Raw genomic sequence first — 7,389 nt, forward strand, 5'->3', positions numbered from 1 at the left:
GAGGCCGGAGGTCCACCTCAGGGGCAGTCTGCTTCGTTTTGAGACAGGGTCGCTCATGGCTTGGAGCTCCCTGATGGGCCTGCGAGCGCCAGAGGCCTCGTCACCATGTCAGTGATGGACTGCGGGGGACTGAGCCAGCACCTCACTCGCTCTTCTCCGTCCTGGGGACTGACCTCGGTTCCTCCAGCAGGTGTGGCAGGCTCCTTACTGGGGTCTCTCCAAGCTGCCCATCGTCCGCGACTTCATGTTCACATAATTTCTGCTATCCTCATCCAAGCCAGAAACTTAGCAATATTTGGCTTCTCCTCATTCATGTTTCCTGTAAGCTGAACATTTTGGTTGACCTGACTTCGGTTTTCGCGTCCACCATGCCCCCCCTGTCTGACAGGTTACTAGCGCCCGTAGGTTAAGCTGGCCCCTAAACTTCTGTAAGACGCTTTAAGATTGTAAATGGTTCCCTGCCTCTACTCTACGCCAGCCCTGCACGGTGGCAGCACAGTTTAGCCCAGAGTCTTCACAGGGTTTGTTGGAAAAGCCTTCGGTCCTCCGAAACTCCGCTTTCCTGCTTCACAGAGGCGCCTTTCAACACTGGGAGAGGAAGCTGTATTCCTTCCTTTCTTTGAAGAATATGCTTTTAAAGGCCGAGTTTACTTTTAGGTACTGCATGCATTGCCTGCATGTTTGTCTTTGTACCAAGTGCTGTCAGGTGCCCAAGGAGGCCCTGTCCCACATACCTCATCCCACTGCCCACGCATCCTTTCGGCTTCCCAGTACAGCAATGCCGGTCCCCTAACAGGATCAGCGGTCACCAGTCAGGTGAATGGCTTCGGAAATGGTACACGGCCTTGCTCCTTCTTTGCTTCTCTTCCGGGCTTCTTTTGATGAGAGAGCTAACCAGGCAGCAAACCAGGAAGCAGACACAGACTATGTGTGATCTTTTGGGGGTGGAGATTTCCAGAGAGAGGACTGATTGGATTTCAAGTCCTGAGCTTGGGGGAGCTCAAGGGGTAGTAGGTTTTCCTGCTCAGGGTTTGGTGGGTTTCTGTGGGAGGCTCAGTGATTGGTGAATTTTCCTGCTCAGGGATTGATGGGTTTCTGTGGGAGGCTCAGTGATTGGTGGATTTTCCTGCTCAGGGATTGGTGAGGTTTTGGACAGACTTTTCACATAAAATTAGTATAATCTGGGAAAGGTCCCACTGAGGGGTTGGAGATAGCCTTTGCGACAGAGGCTGGAACTGCTGTTATGCAGAGAGGTGTGGGCGGGTGGGGATGTTAACACATGCCTCAAGGGGGCTCACACTTGAACTCTAAGCTAAACAAAACAACTTTCCTTAAGTAAACTATGAATTTACACTAGGGTCAGGTCCCTGGTCCCTGGCTGGCAGTGCTAGAACATGTAAAGCTTCCTGCCTTGGAGGAGTGGCTGCATTGTTGTTCACAAGCAGTTCCAGTCCCCCCCCCCCCACTTCCCTGTCAGTAGCAGCCTAAGCAGGTGCTGCTTTCTCAGCATCAGCTTCTCAGTTTCTCCAGGCTTCTGATCTCAGGTCCCAGGGCTCTGGAGTCCTGAGGTGTTGCTGTTCCTGAGGTAGAGAGAGGCCAGCACAGCCTGGAGATCCAAGCACCCCTTTCAGGGACCACAGTGGGTGGCACCCAGGGGAGCTGAGAAGCTGACAAGAGGCCACCGGGGGAAAAATGTAAGAGGAGTCTAGAGGCAAAATATGAAGCAGCTGGGCCTGGCTGCTGGGCCTCCTCAGACAGGGGCCTGGACACTTTCTGAAAGGTACACAAAGTTAATAAAGGAGTCTCCTGTAGAGGAATTTTAATTCAGAACATGGCTACTCTGGCAAGCGATCACATCCAAAGACCATCTATGTCTGCAGATCTGTTAGGTCCAGGCGTGGAGGTACACACCTTTCATCCCAAACTATGATGGTGAAGTTAGTTGGTGGAAGGAAACACCCATGTTTGAGATTGAGTGGCAGGAACAGTGATGAATCAGAGAAAAACTTGACAGAGTAAGATACACCCAACTCTCATGAGAAGAGAGAGGAAAGGGAAGCTACTTAAGGGGTGATGCAGAGAGGGAGAGGAGGCAGTTTTAGAGAGAGGTTGAATAAGAGAACAAGCTAGGCAGGTGAAGACAGAATGCACCAGAGAATGAGAAGGAGCCAGATTTGAGCGGATTGCTTGAGTTAGTTTGAGGCCAAGCAGAGCAATTCAGGGGCCGAGAGAAAGGCAGATTGAATCAGTCAGCTGGGAGAGGAGTTTGAGAAGGAACAGCTGAGTTGAGCCAGCCAGCCCAGGGCTCAGAGAGAACAAGAGTTTATTCAGCAGTAATCCTCTGAGACAATGATACAGGTGAATAAGTTTCCTTTATAGTCTCCCTGCTGCTTTAGTCAGCATTTAAGCCAACAACCTTGTCTTAGTCTAGGCCTTGAGAGGGGAGTAATTTTGCCTCAATTTTGAAGGCCTTGGCCAGTGCCTTCTTGCTTCCTAGCTGCTGCTGGGCACTGTCGTGTGGCATCGACTCTCGAGGCTTTTAAGAACATGTTGTTCCTCTTACTGGAAGTATTCCACAGTCTTCCTTCGAACCCGGTGCTCTGGATTTGTATACGTGTTCGCTGGAGTGAGCTGTTTTCATTCTTTTCTGTATGCAATGGATGCCCTGAACCTGGAAACTCATGCCTTGAATGAACAAGTTATTCCTTTATTCATTAAATACTCCCAATTTTGTTACCACCACTGGCCTTAATTAGGGTTTTCATTGATGTGAAGAGATACCATGACAGTAACTCCTATAAGGAAAAACATTTGGGGCTGGCTCAGTTTCAAGGTTTGGTCCATCATAGCGGGAAGCATGGCAGCCTGCAGGCACACATGGTGCTAGAGGAGGGGAGAGGTCTGCATCTGATCCCCAGGAAGACTGTGCCACCCTGGGTATAGTCTGAGCATGCATGAAACCTCAAAGCCCACCCCCAAAGTGGTACACTGCCTCCACAGTGGCACACCTCCTAATAGAGCCACTCTCTTTGGGTCAAGCGTTCAAACACATGTGTCTATGGGGCCATCCTTGTTCAAACAACACAGCACTAGCCCTCTAGTTAAAAACAGCTCTCACCTATAATTGTGAACTGGCCTGTTGACTTCGCTTTTTTTATGGTAGTGTGCTGGCTAGTTTTATGTCAACTTGACACAAGCTAGAGGGAAAAGGGAGCCTCTACTAAGAAAATGCCCCACCAGATAGGCCTGTGAGCAAGTCTGTTGCATTTTCATGATTAGTGACTGAGGTGGGGAGCCTGGACTCCTGTGAGTGGTAGCTGGTCTCCTGCTTCCAGGTTCCCGTCCTGTCTGAGTCCCTGCCTTGGCCTCCCTCCCAGTGGAGTGTGACCTGAGCGTTACACGCTAAAGCGCTTCCCTCTCCAGGTTTGTTCCATCCAGCGGGAGTTCAATGAGTTCCTAAGGAGGGGCAAAAAGAATGAAGTGGAGACAAGGAGACACAAAGAATGAGTGCAGTCTATAGTCTGATCTTGCTCTCATTTATTTGAAAAATTTCACACAACTTTATAGAGAGAAGGCAGGAAGGGAAAATGTGTCAGCAATATAGTTTACAAAACATAACAGGGTGATTAATGATGATGCAGAACACCGCAAGAATGTTTACTAAAAGAGATACTACAAGAATGTCAGCTAAGATATCTCAAAATGTCTAGCCTGACACACAGATGTCTCATGGGTTCTGGAAACGTAAATCTCTCACCTACGACCTTGTTGCAGCTGTCTGTAACTTTCCACTAGCTGGCCTTGGCTCCCAGCACAGGTTGCTTTTGCTGTTCTATCACAGCCATAGAAAGCCTACCTAAGACAGACAGGGCCTTTTGTAACCCAGGGTGGCCCAGAATGCTAAATGTGTCCAAGCTGGCTTTGAACTCCTGACCCTTCGAGCTGGGATTATGGGTGTGCACTACACCTGGCTTTTCACCAGCCTTTAGGAAATGTTCCCATCTTTTTTATATTAGTTTTTAGCTTCTATGTTTTACCCTTACTTTCTAGGCCTTCCTTCATTGTTCTCTAATGCTGCTGTTTTAGAAATAGCAGATCATTCTTGCTACTGGAGAATATCTTCTTCTGTTCTTAGACAGTGGTGGTGACATTTTTTCTTACGTTTTAGCTTCCATCTGTTTGATACAACTTCATCTTCCAAGTCCCTCCACTGTCTCTGTTTTTTGTTGTTTTGGTCTCCATCATGGATCTTATACACATTCCTCACATTTCTGAAAACCTCATGGATCTGACCCCTTCAGGAGTGACACATAGACTGAGCACTCTGAGCTTGCAGCAAGCACACAGGAGCTCTGCCATGGGCTCCCGTTGGTCTCTTCAGATCTTGTCAGCTTCTCCACAGGGCCCTCAGAGACCACCAGGAGACGACTCCTGCAAGAGCAAGAGAGCTTTATTACGAGAGCGAGTGAATTCAGGACTCAAGTCTCACTGACGCAGAAGTAGAGAAGTGGGACCCCGAGCCCTGAGTGAGCAGGGTTTTTAAAGGGAAAAACTGCAAGTGGGGGTTTCCATGACAGCAAGCAGGGGGTTCATGCCTTGCTGTTACAGGATTGGGTAAAAGCCATAGGTGCAAGGTGACCTTCTACATAATCACAATTGCTGTTCTTCTAAACTATATCTGGAACGTTGGCGAGAATTTTCCCAACTGATTCTCATTGATTTTTGCCAGGGAGATTGTCTCTATTTTCTATCAAGTATTCTGTGATATTTCCTGGAGGCTGTTGCTAAGAGAGTTAACTCTGTTTTCTGCCAAGGGCACATTATGTGATATTTCCTGGTACCTGAGTTCAGCTCCCGGTCAAGATGGCTCCTCATTTCAAAATGGAGTCACCCAGGCTAACTTAAACTCTTTGGTCACACAGAGCAGGGAGGGCTCTCCCGAATTCTGAACCAGCTTCACCTGCTCTGTCGTTTTGGACCCTGATAGCGCCATTTGCCAGGTACCTGCTCTTCTGTTGCCTGCAGTTGCTGTGACAAACACCTAACTGAAAGCAACCTGGGGGAGGAAAAGGTTTACTTTGCTTATGGTTCCAGAGAGGGCACGGTCTGGAGGGCCTGGAGCAGGAGCATGAGGCCAGCCGAGCAGCCAGGACGCCGAGTGACACAGTCTCTCCCCACACAGGGCGCAGACAGGGGGAACCAGAGGTGGAGCATCATGATAAAGCCAGGGTCTCAGTATGCTCTTCCTCCAGCCTCTACCTCCTCAAGGTGCCATAACTTTCCCAAGCAGCACCACCAGCTGGGGCCCAAGAGTCTATGAAGGGCATTTCATACGCAACCAACACTGTTATTAATTCTTAAACCACGGAAGTGCTTGGAATTAACACATTGCTTTGATTCCTAGCTTTCCTCATGTGGCATTCAGTTAACCCGTCAGCTGCTTTACAGTTCTCTGAGCTCTGCTCCTGGCTCTTCTTCCCACTTGTAGGTTCAGAAAAGAGAAATTCTTTTACTCTCAGTTTATCAGGGTTTATAAGGAGAGTACTGTTAAATGTTTATTTCCCATCCACCTACCGTTGCAGAAGCCACAAACCCTGAGAACAAGCACTGTCTAGCTGCTCCCTTTCTCCTCAGCTCCATCCTACTTGGGCTTCAGTTTTCCAGGCTCTCTGTGTTTGTATGTATATGTGCTTCTTCCAGGATCATACATGTGCACAATGTCCCTGAAAGGGAGAGGAGGGCGCTGGGTCCTCTGGAACTGGAGTTTCAGGTGTGAGGAACTGACCTTGACACCCTGGGAGGTCAGGAAGTGCCCTTAGCCACCAACACACCAGCAGCCCATTTCAATTTTCCAAAAGGACTAAATTTATTATTTGCCTTGAGCTAACAGAATAAACACACAAGGCAGCTGAAGAATTTCCGGCAAGCAGGGTGTTTTCATGGGTACGGAAAGCCTCTTCCTGAGTTTTCTCAGCTCACTTGTTGAGGTGAGTCCCTGTGCATCTGTGCCTTAGGCAGGCGTGAATTAGTGTCACTGTAAGCATTCCCACACGAGAACAGGAAACACAGCTACTGCCTCAGTTACAGTTCTAGCTGACTTGTGCGTCTTAGGAATTAGGTACCAGCTAGAGAAATTATTGAGTATTGATATTACCCTAGAGCAAAATAAGTATTTATTGTGCTTATAATAAGTATGCAAAGTTAATTATCCATTGCACACGACTCTTGGCCTGTTTAAACCTATCTTCTCACACAAGCTGTGGTTGTAAGGCATTATGGAAAAACAAAATTCCATATAATTAGGCCAGGAAAATTATGATGGTTAATAAAGTGACCAATCCTCTTAACTAATGTGAATAATAACAGCAAACATGCACTCTAGGTTGGGGGAGGAACAGGAGACTGAACTTGGTAAGGAACGCATCTCAATATTCAACAAATAATCGAGGGTGTCGGCAGCATTTTAGTTTACAGAAATTAAGGCCACGATTACCTGCCTTTGGGCACAGCAGAAGTAAACAACCAAAGCATTGAAAAAGCGAAAAAGACTCGGGCCTCCCCATGTATCCTGGTTTCCCGCCCTCTTGTGTTGTTACTATTACGACAACCGGGAACCTTGTGGGTCCTTCTTCCCTGCTGCGTTAACCCTGTTGGGATCAGTAAACAGGCATCTCTACGGCCAGCCCCAAGGGACCTGACAAACTAGTTATCAGGCATTTGTGAAGCCACCAGACGGCCTGCTGATCACCTGGAACTACCTGCGCATACCCTGGGTCACCTTATAAGAGAACTCCTGGAACTCCTCCTCTCTCTCTCTCTCTTCCGCCTCCTCGCTCTGCGACCCCTTTTCCCTTCCCCTAATAAACCTCCGATCTCGTGGTGTGGTTTGTGAACTCGTCGCATAATCTTCACAGGCACACGTTTCCTAACAAACCCCACGCCCAGGAGTGGCCAAGCTGGATCCAAGCAGGCATGGAGGTCCAGGTCTGGCTTAACCCCGGTCGGTGGTTCGATGACCTCTTCTGCCCGTTTTCTGTCCCCTGTTCAACGAACTGTATCATAAACAGGTGTTTTCACCAATGGTCCAGTCCAGAACTCTCCATCCTCTGGGGGAGATGCTACAAAACTCACCAGGCTACTTCAGAGGCTGTGTCAACCGGCTTACGGTCGTCCAGTCGACCAGCGTCTCCGCTAGGCTCGGGGAAGGCACAGTTGCACTGTGGCCACACTCATCAGTCTGGGCATCCTGAATATTTGTTTCTTCCCCGGAAACACACTGAATCCTTGCCAGTCGCCACCCTGAGACACTTACCCGAACGCGTCCACACGGCACTTCCGGTGCAGAGAAGAACAACCTGTCTTACCGTGGAGCGGAGTCTTTCCACCCGC

This window comes from Meriones unguiculatus, chromosome 1, assembly GCF_030254825.1.
Source record: "Meriones unguiculatus strain TT.TT164.6M chromosome 1, Bangor_MerUng_6.1, whole genome shotgun sequence".
Taxonomy (NCBI): Eukaryota; Metazoa; Chordata; class Mammalia; order Rodentia; family Muridae; genus Meriones; species Meriones unguiculatus.